The 20432-nt window shown below is 39.0% G+C and overlaps 1 protein-coding gene across 7 annotated transcripts in view; it reads left to right on the top strand.

The window, feature by feature from the left end:
* Nucleotides 1-1142: 1142 nt before the first annotated feature.
* Pex23 (tectonin beta-propeller repeat-containing peroxin 23) overlaps nt 1143-20432 on the top strand; it is an 851062-nt gene continuing 831772 nt past the window's right edge. For 6 of the 7 annotated variants that reach the window (XM_090377810.1, XM_090377813.1, XM_090377811.1 and 3 more), the window contains exon 1: nt 1143-1255. The gene's annotated coding sequence lies outside the window, so the exon portion shown is untranslated. Of the gene's footprint in view, nt 1256-1425; nt 1524-20432 lie in introns of those variants that run through there. The other variant, XM_090377808.1, reaches the window with a different exon arrangement.

Here is a 20432-nt window from a genome sequence, read left to right as displayed (position 1 = left end):
TTTTGCAATATTGCTATCATGAAATGCTTTCTTACATGCTTCTATAAGGTGATCACATTGCGCAAATGGAATATTATGCTCAGAAATGAGTGCAGCAATTGTTAACTCTGCCTTTGCTACTTCTTCATTCTCCGTAGGTTTACATTTTGTGAAGAACGTGTCTAACGTTGAACTTGTCTTAGCAATATTTGCACTTTTTTTATGTTTAACTGTATTTTTATGCGCTAGTAACATCGATTTATTGGCATTCTTTAATTTTATTTCACAACAAATACAGTAAGATGCACCTTTTTCATTACTGTCTTCTTTCAACCAAGCCTTTAATTCCGGATCTTCTAACCATTCATTTCTAAAATTTTGAGTATACCACCGTTTACTCATCTTTCTCTGTGGAGAACAAGTTTCAGACATTGTGGGCAATTTGTGGGTATGGCTAATTAGCAGTTATCTTATTTAAAATGTTCTATAAAATAAAAAAATAAATCACTAATCCATTAACATAAAATAGAAATAGTCACTACAATTTAAATTTATTATATCACTGTATGTAGTACACGCATGAATGTAAAAATCACACCAAATAATGCAATAATATCACGAAAGACTGTGCAGTAAAGACCGCCTTCCACCTGCTCAATAGGCTGCGCATACATGTTAGTAACACGAACATGTATGCTTACATGTATGAACATGTAAGCATAATTTCATAGTGTAGAACCCTGCGAAAACTTTGAAATCCTTTTACATTTGTAGTATTTTGTACAAGCACTTGAGATATTACAAATTATGATCAGTATTGTTAGAATATAAAATTAAGAAAATTGTAAACTGTTATTAAATGTATTAAATTTTATTGTATTTACAAGAAATAAAAATAAATTTTGACTTAAAATTAAAAATTACCGAAAAAACCCAGATAATGAGATATTTTTGTGAAAAAAACCTATCAACCCAGATGACAATCAAAAAACCCAGATCTGGGTGGAAAAACCCAGGAGTGGGAGCGCTGCTCAGAACACATGCAATTTACAGAGAAAATACACGAAGCAATATGGCCTTATTCGCTGTAGCTCCTGAAACCATACTGTAACAGCAACGAATATTGCATTATACTGTAGACATTTGGTTATGAGAAGAAATTTGGGCTGTTTAATGAATTCCTTCCTTTACAGTTATAGGTGTTTTCCTCCTGAGAGCTAGTATTTATTTGATTTTGTTGAATGAAGGGTACTTCAGAGGGCAGGATCACAGAGAAGTAAGATATGTTATTACTCTGTGGGCAGCATCTTTCGCCAGGCAGATTATAATTTTTGCATGGTTGTAAAGTGTATATGTTTTTCTTTGCTTTCTAGTGAAATTGTACCACTGAAAAAAATTAAAAAAAATCTGATTTCGTAAAATGTATAAATATTAGTTTAAGTTCATTTAAAATGTGTAATTGTTGAGACAAAGCTTTTGCAGATATTATCCGATGTCAACTTGCTTGTTTTCGGAGTTGGATATACAGTATATTTATTGACCAAGTATGGGTCACTGAATTTTCCTTCTTTTATTTTCCTTCTTATATTTACTTGCTCTTTTTATAATTCTGATTAAAGAGAGCGGGTAGAACGTAATATAAGGTTTCAGCATAGTTACGCGATCTTATTTTATAAGCTTTCCCGTGATGTGACTAATGTGTTATTTTCTCATATAAACCTGGCTTACTTTCAAATTTGGAAATGGCGAAAAAAAATCTTGACATTTGCCGGAAGGAAGTGACGTCATAACGTGTTTACCAATGTTACACACTAGTATCTTGTAATGCCGATATGCAAATGTTAAATCCAGCAAACCTTTTATATGATACACCACTATCCAATGAGAAAAATCTCACTGATTTTGTTATATTTTATAAATGTTTATCTTCTATATATATTATTCATATTAGCAAGACTTCTAGGTTTATTGGAAGATTTTCTGCAGTAGCATGTTATGCAACAAGAGTACTCTTTATCTGCTTATACATTACTCTTTATCTGCTTATCAGCACTGATTCTTCATACATTAAATTCTATGCAGTAGGACCATCTGATGATGTTACCAACAGCAAATTTTAAATGGGAAACATTCAGAGAAGTAATCATAGAAGCTACTAGGCTTTGCGTACCAACTAAGAAATACTGATCCAGGCTTAGATCCGAATTGATGTCAGGTAAACCGATGAGACTTGTGGCAGAGAAGAAAGCCTGTGGTAGATATAAACTAATCTATAATCAATTCACAAAAAAGGTTAGGCAAGCTAAGGCAGATTACGAGAAGTATGGCCAAGAAAAGGTCAGCAATGACTTTATTTTTATTACCAGTGGAAGGAAGGGGTTGAATCACATTGGTGTGCTTGATGTCTGTGTTTAACTGTTGATAATTTTGCTCATGTTTCTGATGAAGTGTAGACTTTGTGCATCATGGCCTTAGTCTTCCATGCTCCATAACAACCAAACCAAATCTGATGAAGTGAATAGGTATTTTGCCTCTACTTTCATGTAAGAGTTCTTTAGAGAGGGGGGATTTGCAGATGTTCATCAAAACTTAATGGAACAATGATTTTGTGATGACTGAGAGAAAAATGGAAGAGAAATTGTTGAAATAAAAGGGCACCTGTGGTAGATGTATCTGTCCAGTTATGGGCAGCAGAGGAGGTAGGCACACTGTTAGCCATAATTATGAGGGCATCTTTGGATTCAGGGAAGGTTCCTATGGATTGAAGATATACTAATGTAACTCCAATTCACAAATGGGGATCAAAAGGTGACATGAATAACACAGAACTGTTAGCTTACCTGCTTTTCCAGAAAAACTAATGGAGTTACAACAAGAGCCACAATGGATAAAAGGATGGTTGAACGGGAGAAGACAGAGAGTCTTCTGCTCTTTGTGGACTAATGTTATTAATGGTGTCCCTCAGGGTTCGGCATTGGGCCCATTATTCTTTTGTAATTATTAATGATATTGATGAAGGTACATCAGGCTTAATGTATAAGTTTGCAGAAAGCTTGGCAGTGTGGGTAATGAATAAATTAACTGAAGTTTAACAATGACAAATGTAAAGTACTACATATGGGTAGCAGTAACCCCAGAGAAATATGTTACATTCTCCATTCAGGGTAGTGGAGTATGAAAAAGACCTGGGGGAAATTGTGCAGTCAGATATGAAGTTTTCTGAGCAGTGCAGACAGTCTGCCAGAGTAGGAATGATGTATAGGAATTTTGCTAAGGAATAAGGAGGTGATTATCCCCTTGTATTAGGCAATGGTCAGGCCACATCTTGAGTACTGCATATAGGTCTGGAAGCCTCATTTTAGGAAGGATGTAGAATTGCTATAACACGTATAGAGGAGGATAACAAGACTGGTGAGGGGAACAAAGGGGTGCAATGAAGAAAGGCTTAAGTTCTGCAAATTGCAGTGTCTGGAGACTAGGCACCTGTGAGGTGATCTCATTGAGGTGTATAAGGCCTTGAATGGATTGAGGAGGCTCAGTGCTGTTGGCATTCTTCTTGCTCAGATTATAAACCTGGGGGGGGGCATAAACTGAAATTGAGGAAAGATAGTTGTGAAAAAAATGTGTGGGAATTTGCATTTAGCCAGCTGGTAGTTGATTGCTGGAACAAACTTCCATCTGTTGTTGTGGAAGTTGATAGCATAAATAAATTCAAGGAAGAAGTGGACAGACTTTTAGAGCAAATGAATGATGGGTGAAATTAGAATTTTTTTTTTTTGCCTAATGCTGTAAACTTGCTTTCTTGCATCATATGCCTCTACTAATGCTAATAAAAAGACTGCTATACAAATTCCAGCAGTGTGGCATTAAGGACAAGTTACTGGTGTGGATAATGGGTGAATGGAAGAAGACAGAGAGAGAGTGGTTATTAAGGCCCCATTGTAGTTTTTTGTAATTATTAATGATATTGATAAAGGTACATCAGGCTTAATGTATAAGTTTGCAGAAAGTTGGCAGTGTGGGTAATGAATAAATTAGGGTAAGCTATTAGAAGAAGATCTAAAAAAAATTAGGCACATGTGCTGAGAAATGGTATTTGAAGTTTAACATTGACAAATGCAAGATACTGCATATGGGTCGCAGTAATACCAGATTAACATACCCACTGTATGGTAGTACACTCAGGGGAGTGGAAAGTGAAAAAGTCTCGGGTTAATTGTGCAGTTTGATATGAAGTTCTGTGAGCAATGCAGATAGGCTACTAGGACAGCACGTGGTTTTTGTCGGTGATATTCAGGAATTTTGGCAGCAGGGAGAAGGTGATTATCCTATTATATAAGGCAGTTGTTAGGCCTCATCTTGAATACTGCATATAGGTCTGGAGGTCTCATTTTATGAAGGATTTAGATCCGCTGGAATGCATGTAGAGAATCGGAATAGATTGTTGAAGAAAATGAAATAACGGTTTTACCAAGAAGTGCTTCAATTTTGGAACTTGTGGTGTCTGAAGACTAAGCCCCAGTGAAGTGAACCGATCGAAGTGTTTAAGTCTTTGAATGGCTTGAGCAAGTTCAGTGCTGATGGCATTTTCCCTCTTTCTAACTTTACACATGATCAGGAATAAATTTAAATTGAGGCGTGATTATTGTGGGCTAGATGTGTGTAGGTTTGCCTTCAACCAGTGTATCATTTATTGTTAAAAGAAATTTCATTTATTGTTGTGTGGAAGTGGATATATTTGAATAAATTTAAAGAACTGAATAAATTGTTGGGCAGGTAAAGTGGGAGGTTTTTTTTTTTTTTTTGTTTCTTTTGGCTGGTACTTTATAAGCTTGCTTTCTGATAATAATAATAATAACATTGCCAAGGATTAATAATAACATGTCAGTGATCCACCTGGCCACAGAAACAATTCAGCACATCACTGCAGGATGCAGTGTGATCATCCAGATGGAGTACACACACAGACATGACCAGGTGGCCAGTATAATACATCATAAGCTAGCACTAAAATACCACCTTATCAAACAACTCTTATTGTATTACAAGTATGAGCCTCTGCCATACTAGAGACCTATACTCACAGACTATACTGGGACTGTGTCATAATAATGGATAAGACAATCCTGTACAGCAGACCAGACATAACCTTCATTGACAAGGATTAAATTGCTACCTACATGATTGACATAGCTGTGCTCAACACCAGCAACCTCCAGAAAACATATCATGAAGTACTCAAGACTTAAGACAGGAAGTCAAAGATAGGTGGCATGTGGAACAAGTGATAACCATCCTGATCATTGTGTCAACCACTGGTATGGTGCCAAAGAGTCTCCATAAGAATCTTGCATAATAGGCCTCTCAGAGAACACTTACATGGAACTCCAGTAAGCCATGATCCTGAACACCTGTAGGATAGTAAGAGTTCCTCGACCAACAGTAACAATAATAGTAATTGTAATCGGACACAACCAACCACTCCATGCACTTGGTACCAGTACCTGTCACAGGGCAAAAAAAAGAACTCCCACATATAATAATATCTTAAAGAAAATTAACAAATATTCTTTCAAAAACAAAGGAAAGTAATTCAACTACAAAAAAGGATTACTTATGACAATGTAATGTTCTTGAAGCCAATTGCATATTTAATGTTTATTTTATGTGTAATTGATCATTTGAATTTTTGAGCAGATTTTTTCCTCATCGTTCATTCATGTGAAGATTTATTGAACTGTGTAGAAGAAATTATGTTTCCCTGGTTAATTTGATTAAAATAACTGATAATATCTATAAAAAAAATTTAATTGTAATTTTCCTTGTTCTGCTTAATATCAAGTGGGACATTAGGATTTTAATTTATAAATAGACTATTCATCTGAAATCTTGATGGTTGGAAACTTCAACAATTACATGTGGGAGTTGTGTTTTTGGGAAGAAGGAATTTTTGTACTTTTCTGTGGGTTGTTTTACCACAAAGGGATACAGAATGTTTGCTTCACATATGTTAGAGACAATTTTATTTTTATTACAGGTGACTCTTGGCCAATGCAAATGGGTTTTAATATGGATTATAGTTTAAAAAGTTAAAAAGGAAAACACTTTGTGCAGAAATATCTGGTGTAGAGTCACAGATGAGCTGGATGTGATTGTCCCATCACTTATCTAGGCCAGTACATTTATTACACGAAAATTCACCTTCACCACATTTTTTGATTACTCTCAAGTTGGCGGTTGTACTCCATTCTACCTCATGAATTATTGTGCCTAAATAGTTTTATCACAAAGCATTACTGATGACCAGGATAGATAAAGTATCAGTAATGGCCGCATGGTGCAAGAAAGCCTATGGCTTTGCTGCACCAGCCAAAAAAAAAAAAAAAACCCCGAATAAAACAAATAAAAAAAAAAAACTAATTATTGATAAAAGAAAAGGAAATTAAACTTATCATCCTATGTGTTTCCCTCACCCGAAGGTACTATCAGATGTCCTTTGAATTTCTCCAAACTGTCAGCCTGTACCACCCATGTAGGCAACTCATTCCAGTAATTTTTACTTGCTGACTAAAGTAAAACTTCATGCAGTCCAATCTAAACATCTCCCCCCTTAACTTGAATTTATGTCCCCTAGTTCTAGCATCATTTTTAATCTTGAAAATTCCATCCTCATTCATTTTACGGATGCCTCTCAGAGCTTTAAGAAATCAAATCTCCTCTAAGGGGTCTTTTCCAAACTCTGCAACCCACATATTTGAAGTCTTTCTTCATAAGGACGACCCTTTTGCCAATCTCACCAGGCGAGTTACCCACCTTTGCACCCTTTCAAGAAGCTTGATGTCTTTTTTTAGGTGCGGTCTCCATACTTGAACACAGTATTCCAAGTGTGGTCTAACAAAAGCGTGGGATTATAATGGGATTATTTTGTCCCTATCTCTACTTGCAAAAGTTCGATAGATCATCGAGAGGACACCATGGGCCTTCCTTGCAACCTGTTTACAATTCTCAGAGAATTTCATGTCTGACCGTATCATAACACCCAAGTTCCTTTCCTCCAGTACTGGGTTTAGTTGAACTTCACCAAGTGAATAAGTTATTTTGGGATTACTGTTTCCCAGTGTTACCTTACACTTTGTTGGATTAAAGCATAGCTGCTATTTTTCTGACCATTCCTGAAGTCTATCTAGGTTTTTCTGAAGAAGCTCAGCTTGATAGTGATCATTAACTACTCTACCAATTTTAAAATCATCTGCAAATTTAGACATCACGTCCTCTATCCCTTCATCAATGTCATTTATGAAAATTAAAAACAACAGTGGTCCTAATACTGATCCTTGGGGAACCCCACTTCTTACATCAACCCAATCTGAGGAATAGCCATTTATCACAACCCTCTGCCTCCTGCCCTGAAGCCATCCCGAATCCATCTAAGGATTTTCCCAGTGATTCCAACCTGTTCCAGCTTATAAAGTAACCGCTCATGTGGGACTGAGTCAGAAGCTTTGCTGAAATCTAAATAAACAATGTCAAAATTATTCCCTAAATTCAGCTCTCGAGTGACCCTTTCAAAATAGCGAACCAAATTTGTTAAACATAATTTTCCCTTTACAAAACCATGCTGAGTATCCTTGAGAATTTCAATTCTGTCCAAGCAATTCTGAAATACACCCTTGATCATTGCCTCCATGATTTTCCCTACCACTGAAGTCAGACTGACAGGTCGATTATTTCCCACTTCACTCTTAGAACCATCCTTATGTGTGGGCGATACATTGGCACTTTTCTAATCCAACAGAATCTCCCCAGAGTCTAGTGATGCTCGCATAATTAGCCTCAATGGTTCAATGCACTCACTTGCCGCCTCCCTTAAGATTATAGGGTATATTCCATCAACTCTAGGAGCCTTACTGGCCTGCGGCTCGAAAGTTTTTTCTTTAAATAATCTTGCGAAATTTCAATATCATTAATTACATATTTTTCAACTTCGCTCCCACAATTTCCCATTACCACGAAAGGTTTTTCTTCTGTAAATATTGATGCAAAATAACTGTTGAGTTCATCTGCAACGGCAGCAGGTTTTTAATACTAATTTTATACTATATAAGGGAAAGGTATTTAATACCTTTCCCTTATATAGTATAAAATTATATAGTATAAAAATTATATTATATAGTATTAAAAAATTATATAGTATAAAAGTAAGGGAAAGGTATTTAATACCTTTCCCTTACTTTACATAAGGGAAAGGGGATAGTATTTAATACTATCCCCTTTCCCTTATGTAAAGGTCCGATCTGGTTTGTCCTGCTGTTCTTTGCATTTATATATGTGAAGAATTCCTTACCCCCCCCCCCCTTTGCTCTGTTTGGTAGCGATTTCTCATAAACTGCCTTTGCCTGTCAAACCTTTTCTGTGGCTCTATTACAGATCATCTTGTAGCTGTTATAGGCTTCAGCACTTTTTATTGTTCAGTAACTTTTCCATGCCCCCTTTTTCTGCTCAAGTAATGTGGCAACTTCACTATTCATCCAACTTGGAACCCTCCTCATGGAGTATTTTTTTAATGGTATTGCATTCAAGGTGTCTGTGATTAATGTTTTAAAAGCATACCACAGTTCAATTGTATTCATTCTCTGTGCGATATCTACCCAGTTAATAGAGGCCATGTAGCACCTTAAGGCATCATAATTTCCTTTAAGTATGTGGGACTGGTGGAAAAATACCACTTAATGAAAGTAATGTAATGTCAGCCAGGCCTGGATTGAAGTATTTCTGCCCTATACAAGGATTTATGGCAGCAATTGTACCCATAAGTCATTCAAAACTTCCTTGGCTTTGAAGATATTACCACATGATAACCATAACGGTGATCGAGGAAGTCAATGCAGATAATGTAAGATACCACTGGAAGTTGCTAACTTCCAGTAGTATCTTACTGATTCTGAGATGCAGGAGTTAGATCTCTAGGGTCTCCATGTAATGGTGTAAGGTGTATTTAGTGTCAGACGGCACCAGGGGTTTCCCCCATCTCCGTGTTGCTTTCATTGTGGGTGTACCAGTTCACTGGGAAATGCCAGAGATTTAAAAGTGTGTGGGCTTTGTATCTGTGTGATGTCGTGTACCGTTGTTCATCTGGTCGTTTAGCCACTGGACCCCTGCTGAGGCCCAACGTTGCCCCACCTTCGCCCCGTGGAGGCAGATCAGGAACCCAGTAGTTTTAGTTTCACTCTGGCAGGTCCTGCCACCTAATTTCCTGAGATTTCAGAGGCTAGGACCTTAAAAAAAAAAAAAAAAAAAAAAAAACGCGCGCGCTCTTTTATATGCACGTATGTACAGACAGAGACATATATCCATCATCGTCGGTTTGATGATCGTTAGGTGAGGGGGATAATGCTTGCATAATAAAGGCCGAAAGAATGGGCGAACGGGAATTTTGACATAATTACGTTTTTGTGTGTGGGACATTCACTAGCATAAAGATAGAGTGGGTGGGAGACTGAAGGCTGGGGGGGTTAAGGCAGAAATATGGGGATGATAGAGTAGGCAACCCCAGAAGTCAGTGAGGCATGCCCATGCCTCACCAGGAGAAAGTAGGGGGCGCCGGGGGGACTGTCCCACCACCGACGCAGGGGAGGGGGTGGAAAGGCACCAGGCAAGGGAGCCCGGTGAGCTGAAGAACAGAGGTTCTTTGGTTATAATGGTAGTGGGTTGTGGGCTGCGGCCATTTGGTTTCTCCTCGTCGTCCTCCTCGTGAACAGTGCCTGTGGATAATCCGAGAAGGCTTGATACTCCTCCTTCGTGTCTAGGAGGTGATGTTCTTGTCCCTGTGGTAAGTAGTGGATTCTGGTGAGGAAAACACCACGTAGGTCTTCATAGAGCCTGCAGTCATACATTAGGTGCTGCCAGCTCTCCAGCCCCCCGCAAGTGCAAGTTGGATCAACCTGAATCCCAAGTAGAGACAGTTTGGCATTTATAGCTCAGTGTCCAGTTAAGAGGTACGTTGCTTGTAGACCTGGGGAGAACCAGTTGGGTGAGGTTGGGTAGTTTTGTTCAATATTGGGTAGAAATTTCTTTGTGATCTCTCCCTTTTGAGAGTTGCTCCACCTTTCCTGCCATGCCTGCTGCAGGTGAGTTTGTATCCTCTTCTTTTCCACATTTCTGTTGCTGGCTAGGTCAATAGTGAACCCCAGAAAAGTCTGTGGGGTGCCTTTGTCTAGGTAGTATAGTAGGCCGCGTTGTATGATTTCTAGGTCCAGCGGGAGAGTGCCTGCGAGCACTTGCAGGGCGTGGGTGCTCACCGTGCGGCAAGCGCGAGTGATGGTTAGGAGGATGGATCTGTGAATTTGGTCCGTGATACGTCTGTTTACTGCTGTTGTAGTTTTTTGAAACCATGCACCGGATGCGTAGGTGATGATCGGAGTGAAGATAGCTTTGTAGAACAGTTTGAGGACTCGCTTTTTCAAGCCCCATTCTTTACGCGTGACCCTGGCAACCATGGCTGCGTAGCGTCTTATTTTTTTACGGAGATATTTCAGATGGTCCTGAAATGACAGGTTTTGGTCCAATATCACGCCTAGGTATTTCAGTTGGTTAGAGAATTTGATTGTTTCCTGCCCAATTTTTATTTGCGGAGGCCGCCTAAGATCAAGGCGTCCCTTTAGTAGGATGGAGTTTGTTTTTGTGGAGGATATTTTGAGTTGATTTCGGTTTGCCCATTCTTGGAGAGTGGTCAGGGTGGTATGAGAACTTTTCTGAAATCTTAGTATATAATGTCAAAATTATTATTGCATCATGGTATCCAATCATATTGGTCAGAATAAGATAGCCCCTTAAGAGAACTGTGAAATGCTGTATAACTGCATTCCTGTCTAGTTGGTTTTGCATTACTCTTTTAAGCACTCACTCCATTATTTTCCCTGGAACAGAACTCTAGCTTAGTCTGTAATTATTCACTGTACTCTTTGATACTCTGTGAAGTGGGGGGGAGACATTTGCACATTTCCAATATAGGTAACTCCCCCTGAATCCAAGGAGGCTCCCATAATTATTGCTAAAGGTTTGCTTGCTTGCTTTTTTTTTTTTTTTTGCCACTTTGCAAAAAAAAAAATAAAATTGAATAAACCCCCATCTGCCCCAGTTGCCTTATTTCTTTTTTGGACATATCATTCAATTTGGCAAATAATTTGTGCAATGAGTTTTGGCCAAGTTTATGCCTCACATTCTCAATTATGATCATAGAGAATGGCAAGTTCACACAATCATTCCCTCTAAATGTTTGTCCAGTTCCTCCTTAAATTTATTTAACCTATCAACTTCCATAACGACAGATGTAAGTTTGTTCCATCAATTAACCATGTCAGAATCTTCATCAGTGTGCTACTACTTCCTATGACATTTTGTTTCTTCTATCGTTAGTAGTAACAAATTGCAGGCTTTTGGGTATTACAAATAACTGCTCAGTCCTCTTAGTGGAAGACTGCATTTTGCAAGGTCCAGAAAAACAAGACAGTTAAATGTGAAGCTCATGTTTATTGAATTTTTTTGACTTGGTGAGCTGTTTATTATGTCTTGCATGACCAGTGAAACAGGAATACTGCGGAATAGTTCTGTGATGATTGTGCAGTGCTGTTCAGGATAAATGGCTGAAACAGTGGGCTTTAGAGGATTGGCACTTGCAACGTGGTAATACTCCTGCACACTGGTGCTTTCTATTCAAGAATTTCTTGCAAAGCACTTGTGGTCCTCAAACACCATACTCATCTGATTTAGCTTCCTGTAAATTTTTTTTTTTTTTTGTTATTTCCCAAGCTTAACTTTCTGTCAGTTGCACCCTCAGTTTAGCAGGCACTTTCATGCTGTCTCTCAGACATCCCTTTTTATTATTTGTAGTTTTTTTAATGAATTGCAGAACTTAATTTAAGTTCTGAAAATCATCTAGACAAGACTGCAGTAATAATTCAAACACAGCATGGATTTGTTAAGGAGAAGTCTTGTCTGACCAATTTGATTAGATACTATGACGTGGTCACAAAGGAGCTGGATGCAAAAAATAATTTTGATATCATATACTTGGATTTCAGGAAAGCTTTTGATACTGTTGCACATGGAAGACTACTGTACAAATTGGAGCAGTATGGCATTAAGGGCAAGTTGCTACAATGGATAAAAGGATGATTGAGTGGGAGAAGACAGAGAATGGTAATCAATGGACACAGCTCTTCGTGGACTAATGTTATTATTGGTGTCCCCCATGGTTCAGTGTTGGGGCCATTGTTGTTTTGTATATTTATCAATGATATTGATGAATGTATATCAAGCTTAATGTCAAAGTTTGCAGATGATACAAAGGTTGGCAGGGTTGTTAATAATAGTAATGACAGTGTGCTTCTGCAACAGGATCTGGAAAAGTTGGGCAGATGGGCTGAGAAATGGCAACTCAAGTTTAACATTGACAAATGCAAAGTACTGCATATGGGTAGCAGTAACCTCAGCGTAACATACCAACTGGGTGGTGGTGTTACACTCAGGGAGGTGGAGAATGAAAGAGACCTGGGGGTAATTATGTAGTCATATATGAAGTTTTCTGAGAGTGCAGACAGGCTGCCAGAGTAGGTCATGGGGTCTTGTCAATGATATACAGGAATTTTTCTAGCAGGGATAAGGCGGTGATTATCCCCTTGTAGCCGAGTGGGCAGGAGCGGGAGTGCAGTAGCACACGCTCTTTGAGTAGACTGGGGTTCAAGCCCCTGATTGCTGAATACGGTCGAACTGCCAACCCGCACTGGACCAGCGTGGCTGATTATGGTCCATTTCTCTCAGCATGAATTGTTGAGGAGGCTTCCATCCTGCAGTGGGTTGATAATGGCTGCACTTTACTTTTTTTACTTTATCCTCTTGTATAAGGCAACGGTCATGCCACACCTTGAGTACTGCATACAGGTCTGGAAGCTTCATTTTAGGAAGGATATAGAGTTGCTAGAATGAATACAGAGATGGGCAACAAGACTGTTGAGGGAAACAAAGGGATGTTGTTATGAAGAAAGGCTTAAGTTGTGCAAATTGCATTGTCTGGAGACTAGGCACCTGTGATGCCATCTGATTGAGGTGTATAAGGCCTTGAATGGATTGAGCAGGATCAATGCTGATAGGATTCTTCCTCTTGCTCAGATTACAAACCTGAGGGGGCTTAAACTGAAATTGAGGAAAGACAGTTGCCAAATAGATGTGCGGAAATTTACCTTTAGACAAACATCCATCTGTTGTTGTGGAAGTTGATAGCTTAAATAAATTCAAGGTAGAACTAGACAAACATTTGGAATGAATGGATGTGTGAAATGGGAAGTTTTTTTTTTTTTTTTTTTGGCTGATGTTGTATAAGCTTGCTTTCTTGCATCTTATGCCTAATGCTAATTAAAAATGTGATCTAATAATTATGATTTGCTAAAATCAATTAAAAATAACAAATGAAAATAAACAAGAGCAACCAGTAATAATAAAAAGAATGTTTTTTTGGTATTTCTTAAAATTTACAAGGTCATTTTTTTCTCTCAAACTGAAATGCAGATGGTCGTGTGGCACCTAAGAAATGCTACAGCTTTTAGCATTTCATTTCTTGGACAGTGTGACATTGTTTTTCTGTCATATTTTGTTGTTCAGTCTTATTTTGTCTTTCAACTGAAAATCATATTTATTTACAAGATTTCCAAAATCCAAAACAAAGATAAATATATAATAACAAAAAAGAAATATTTTTGGCCTCAGAATTTATTAAGTCATAATTATAGCAGTTATTACAAATAAAACAGCTGTGTTCCAAAGAAATGAATTTGTCACATATTTCACACATGTATCTTATCATCCTGTTTTTTTTTTTCTTTTGCAAAAGAAACAATGATTTCTTTCAGGTTTCCTGATCCTGCTCTTGAATTAAACAGAGTCCTGCTTTTCTTTTGAGAGCTCTTGGTAGGCTAGTAATATTTCATATTTTTTCTAGATGTTCATATAATAACTCTGAAGTTCTCATTTTCAAATATTTCCTTTTTTCAAAAACATCCACAATATTATTTTCAATATAAATAATTTGCCCTTTGATTCCTGCTGTATTCAGAATGCAGTACAAAAATGATCACAGGACAATAGATTGTCTTCTAGTGCAGTTCTGTGTTGCACATAACTTATCTCCTGACTTGGCCCCAGGTGCCAAGCGATTTTGTGATCAAGTGTCTTTGCCAGTGAATTGCGCTCTCTTGAATAAGTAAAATCGTCTTCTTTATTTACAGCGTTACACTAACAATCAATTAAATAAGCTTCAGTAAAGAAATCACTTTACTTGAACAGGAGAAAAATTAACCTTCTTTCTTTTTTTCCCCTTTTTTTCTTTGCATATTACTACTAACCCACTTCCGCTTGGTCACAAAGGTGGCACTGCTCCTGCCTCCACGTGGCGGGGCTGGTAACCTGGAGGGGAAAAGATCTCCCTTCCAGGGCGAAATGGAGCAAGAAGTCCATAAAACCCAGAAAAACACTGGGTACACAGAAGAAACTCTTACAAGGCAAGAACAAGAGGAGTCTGGTTCTGTCGCAGCAAAACGTCAAAAGACTGACGTAGGCAGAATCCGAATCCCAACCTTTTTAATTATACATTCAACTCAAGAACAACCAGTTGGAAAACTCTCCCCTTTCCTAGTGCAAAAAAGCCTAGAAAGCATAATAGGTACTCCCAAGACAGTTCGTCGGTTAAGATCTGGAGACCTACTGGTTGAAGTTGTCACTGCCAAACAATCTGAACAACTACAAAAATTAAAATCCTTTGGTGGAATTTCGGTTAGCGTTTCACCGCACGTTTCCTTGAACACGTCAAGAGGTGTCATCACTGAGTGGGACCTCCTCAATTTGTCAGATGAAGAACTCAAACAAGAATTACGAGAAGAAGGAGTCATCAATGTAAGGCGAATTCTCACGAAGAAGGATAATGTACTAGTTCCTACCCGGAATATAATCCTTACTTTTGATAATCCTAAACCACCAACATTGATCAAAGCCGGTTACCTTAACTGCCGAGTTAAACCATATATACCAAATCCATTACGCTGCTATAAGTGCCAGAAATTTGGGCACTCACAGACGGTCTGCAGAGGAGCAGCTGCCTGTGCCACATGTGGATCCACTGAACATTCTACAAATGACTGCACTAACACAACTCCAAACTGCATTAACTGTAAAGAAGCCCATCCGGCGTATTCGAAGGAGTGTCCCCTTTGGAAACGCGAAAAACAGATACAGCGATACAAAACTGAACATAATGTAACCTACCAAGAAGCTAAAAAATCCTTACCAGTTCCAAATACTAACAAGCCAAGTTATGCCCAAATAACCAAAAATCACGTATCAATTGCTACCCAAACAGAGGTAACCATACCACCAACAAAGTCACTAGCTGAATGGGCAAAGTCAATTTTTTCTTCAGTGCCAACACCCCAAACAAAAAGCAAACAAAGCAAAGCAATAAATACGCCGATCACAATACAACCAGATGCCACTCAACAGCAAAATACTACAGTGTCTACCACTCCCGACTCAAACCAAACAGACTACATGGATTCAGAAGATAATTCAAACCAAGATGGACAGATATTAGAACTGTTTACTGAAGAGGAGATGGATACAGCGAAACCTTATTTCCCAAAGAAGGGAAAAGGTAAACTTGAGCGATCTAAACCTTCTGCACCTCGAAAACAAATCGAGGGCTCCACTAAACCAAAATAATGCTTACTTTCTTACAATGGAACTGCAGAGGCTATCGCAGTAATTTGGCTGACATCCGAGATCTCCTTTCGCAGTATGATCCTATTGCCTTCTGTCTACAAGAAACCAATCTAACACCAAATATAATTGTTTCCCTTCAGAAATACATAATACATCGGCAAGATCGTGTTGCCCACAATCTGAACAACGTTGGACATGGAGGAGTAGCGCTGATCATCAACTCCCAGATACCCTCAAAAGCAATCTCACTAAAGACAAATCTTGAAGCAGTTTCTGCACGAATCAATGTCAACTTTGATTTAACCATAGTCTCATTATACTTACCACCTAACCAAAACATAAGCTACGCTGAATTAGAAGAACTAGTGATCCAGCTTCCCAAACCCTACTGTATCCTAGGAGACCTGAACAGTCACCATCCGCTATGGGGAAACCATAACCTGGACAAGCGTGGAAAAACTATCGAAAAATTACTTGATCAACACAATCTGATAACTCTCAATAATGGAGCTCACACTTATACGCATCTTCCTACAGGATCTACCTCAGCAATTGATGTCTCTTTATGCTCAGCAACCATATACCCTCTGTTCGGATGGACTATTCACAGCAACCCACTGGGCAGTGATCATTACCCTGTGATATGCCGCATTGACACAAGCGTTCCCCATATTTTTTACCGAACTCCAAAATGGATATTCTCCAAAGCTGAATGGGATATGTACAAGCAGCTAGCTACACTAGAAGAAAAACAAGTTCAACAAACACCCATAAACTTGGCAGTAGAACATATATCTAACAAAATACTGCAAGCAGCGGACAAAGCAATTCCGAAACGATCCACTAAAATATCGGCCCGCTCTAAAGTGTGGTGGAATAATGAATGTAGTGCCGCCAAAAAAGAGAAGAACAGAGCATGGAACATCTTCAGAAAGTTCCCAACAACAGAAAACCTCATCTGCTTTAAAAGGGCAAGGGCAAAAGCAAAACGAGTTAGACAGACCAGCAAAAGGGAAGCATGGAGGCGTTTCGCTTCCACAATTACAAAAACGACAAAAACCCAAACAGTTTGGGCTAAAATACAGCGTATGTATGCAAAACATCCAAGTGTCAACTGTCCCATGCTCAATGTAAATGGCTCTGATATTTCAAAACCAGAGGAAATTGCAAACGCTCTAGGTAGATCTTTCAAGGAAATATCAGCTGTGACATCATACTCGCCACAATTCAGACACTCAAAGCACAAGCTGAAAAACACTCAATTAATTTTGAATCAACATCCAGTGCTGCATACAATCTCCCTTTCACAATGTCAGAATTACATCATGCTCTAGCCTCCACTAAACTCAGTGCAGCAGGTCCAGATGGAATACATTACATAATGATAGCAAAACTCACTGAATCTGCACTCAGGACACTATTATTGCTCTTCAACAGAATATTCAAAGAAAATATTTTCCCTGACAAATGGCGGCATGCTTATGTTTTGGCTTTTCCAAAACCTGGAAAAGATTCTTCAAATCCGCAGCATTATCGACCTATTGCACTCACCAGCTGTCTATGCAAGGTAATGGAAAAAATGATCAACGCTCGGCTATCCTGGTTTCTAGGTCGAAATAACCTTATGAATCCAGTGCAGTGTGGCTTTCGTGAAGGTAGATCCACTCTTGACCTTTTGATTAAGACAGAAATAAATATCCGTGACGCCTTCGTATGCAAAGAACATCTTGCGATGGTCCTATTTGACATTGAAAAAGCGTTTGATACTGCTTGGAGATACGGTATAATGCGAAATCTATACGATCTGGGATTACGCGGACACCTACCACAGTTTATAAGAAACTTCCTACAACACCGCTCATTTCAAGTTCGATTTCACAACCACTTATCTTCAAAGTTCATACAGGAAGAAGGAGTGCCACAAGGATCAGTGCTAAGTGCTACCCTCTTTAATATAAAAATGAATTCAATAACACAGGACCTGCCACAAACAATATCCACTACCCTGTATGCCGATGACTTTAGTATCGCCTGCCATTCTCCTAATATGCGGATGGTAGAGAGACAGCTGCAATGTGCAATCAACAAAATAGCAAAATGGGCCCAAAACAATGGTTTTCGCCTGTCAAACCAAAAGACTGTCGGTATACACTTTTGCAGGAAGTGTAACCTACACCCACACCCAGAACTTCGACTAGAAAATCAAATCATACCAGTTGTCCCTAGTGTCTGCTTTCTTGGTGTGATACTTGACCAAAAGCTCACCTTCCTGGAACATATAAAAACACTCAGGATCACCTGTCTTAAAAAGCTAAATGTCTTAAGAGTTCTATCAGGCACAACATGGGGAGCTGACCGATACACACTATTACAGTTGTACCATGCGCTAATACGTTCACGTCTAGACTATGGTTCTGCAGTTTATAGCTCTGCTAGACAAAGTGCTTTACGCTGGCTTGATCCTGTGCACCACAGTGCTCTACGTCTTGCACTGGGGGCGTACCGAACATCACCTGTCCATAGCCTATATGCTGAAGCACATGAAACCTCCCTGCAGCTACGCAGACAAATGCTTCTATTACAATATGCAGTAAAACTCAAAGGGCATCCAAACCACCCCACTTGGAACGGACTTTTCTCCCCTAAATGGATAAACCTATACCGAGCCTATCCATCAATAAATCCACCAACTGGGATACGTCTTTGCTCATTGCAGGCCGATTGGCAAATCGACTTTAGTAAGATACAGCCCACTGCCTTTCATACAGTCCCACCTTGGACATACTATATACCACCGTGTGACTTTTCATTGACAGCCTGGGGAAAACACACCTTATCCCAACAGAACGTACTGCAAATGTACGACGCACTGAGAACCCAGCACGGCCAGTACACACCAATTTACACAGACGGGTCTAAAACTAACAATCATGTCGGCGCAGCAGCAGTATTTCCCAACACAACTATATCCAAGAAACTCCCTGCAGAATGTAGCAGCTATACTGCAGAACTTTGTGCTATCCACATAGCCTTACACTATGCACTCTCAAAAACCATATTGCACAGTATTGTATATACAGACTCCATTAGTGCTATCCAAGCCATACAACGCAATACAAAAAATGATAACCCCTTACTTAGACAGATCTGGAATACTCTGACTAAGTTAAACCAGAAGAAACAACAAGTTCTGTTATGTTGGATCCCTGGTCATGCTGGAATTTCTGGAAATGAACAGGCCGACCTAGCTGCCAAAACTGCTACCGACCCTATAGCCCAAGCCTTTACTACACCTGCATCTGACTACAAGTACATTATAAAGAAACAATGTATGGAACAATGGCAACGCATCTGGCAGAGTCAGGCCAATAACAAATTTCTCGGCATTAAAAAAGATCTCAAACCATGGAAGTCTAGTATTCGTGAGAACCGTCATGAAGAAGTTGTATTAGCCCGATTACGAATAGGTCACACACACCTGACACATCTCTATCTACTTACAGCTGCTGATCCACCACGTTGCACAAACTGCAAAGCCCAACTTACAGTCCAACACATACTCATTGACTGCCTGATTTATAAAAATGAGCGTAAAACTCTATTTGCCTATTTTTCAGCAACGAATCCTCCGAGCATTGCCCATCTTTTAGCAGATACGCCACATGTAGACAAAATCTTCACTTTCCTTAAAGAGATAGAACTGTATAGCACACTGTAAACGTTAACTGCAATAAATAAAAAAAAAAAAAAAAAATTTACCAGAGTTAGGCGCATTATGGCCATGTTGCTCTTGCGCCGTAAAGCCCACACTCAAACAAACAAACAAACATCTCCTGACTTCATTGGATTCTAGAAAGTAATTGCTTCTTGGTTTTGTAGTTTGCTTGATCTTTACATCATGGTGCATAGTTGAAAGAAGGAGAATGTTCTTCCTAGGTCAAATAAACTTGAATATTCATACCTATCCTTTGTGGAGAGGATAGCAAATAGGATCTCTTTTTTTATTTATTCTAATTGTGCCAATATATGAGAGTTAAATCAGTAGCAAGATCATATCCATTCAACCAGTTGTCTGCAGTTATATTGCATCCTGAACCAGTTTTGGTTTTGCCCAGCCTTTTACTGCTTCTCTAGAACTGTTGTCAATTTGGAAAGTACCATCTGGCTGTTTCCCTGCATATATTTCCAGGTAGGAAGTATAAAACATTCTTGTTTCTACCAATGCATAAAGTTTTTTTCCATGTTTTTGCAGGTTTGCTAGGGATGTATTATCAGAAACTGCATCTTCCCCTAAATTTCTCCTCATTGTAGCATACACTCAGTGGACAAAAATCATGGGATATCTATCTAGTAATGTGTAGGCCCACCCAGATAAGGGCAGTCACATGGCGATTCATTGAATCAACTAGTTCACAAAACCATTCCACAGATATTTTCATCCATGCTTGCTGCACCGCTGTCCATAATTCTATCACATTCCTGGGTGGAGGATCCAAAGTGTGAATAGAATTTTTCCACAGCATCCCAAAGATGCTCCACAGGTGTCAAGGCCAGTGAATGGGGAGGCCTTTCCATGGTGGTAAAATCTGCAGAATGCTCTTCGAACCATGTTTAGTCACAATGGCTTTGTGGGGAGATGCATTGCCCTGCTGGAAGAGCCCATTGTCCTGTAGGTGCACAATGACCAC

Source organism: Mastigoproctus giganteus, chromosome 7 (assembly GCF_048544385.1).
Source record: "Mastigoproctus giganteus isolate SK-2022 chromosome 7, ASM4854438v1, whole genome shotgun sequence".
NCBI lineage: Eukaryota > Metazoa > Arthropoda > Arachnida > Uropygi > Thelyphonidae > Mastigoproctus > Mastigoproctus giganteus.
Note: the sequence above shows the minus strand (reverse complement) of the source record. Positions and strands in the feature narration are given on the sequence as shown.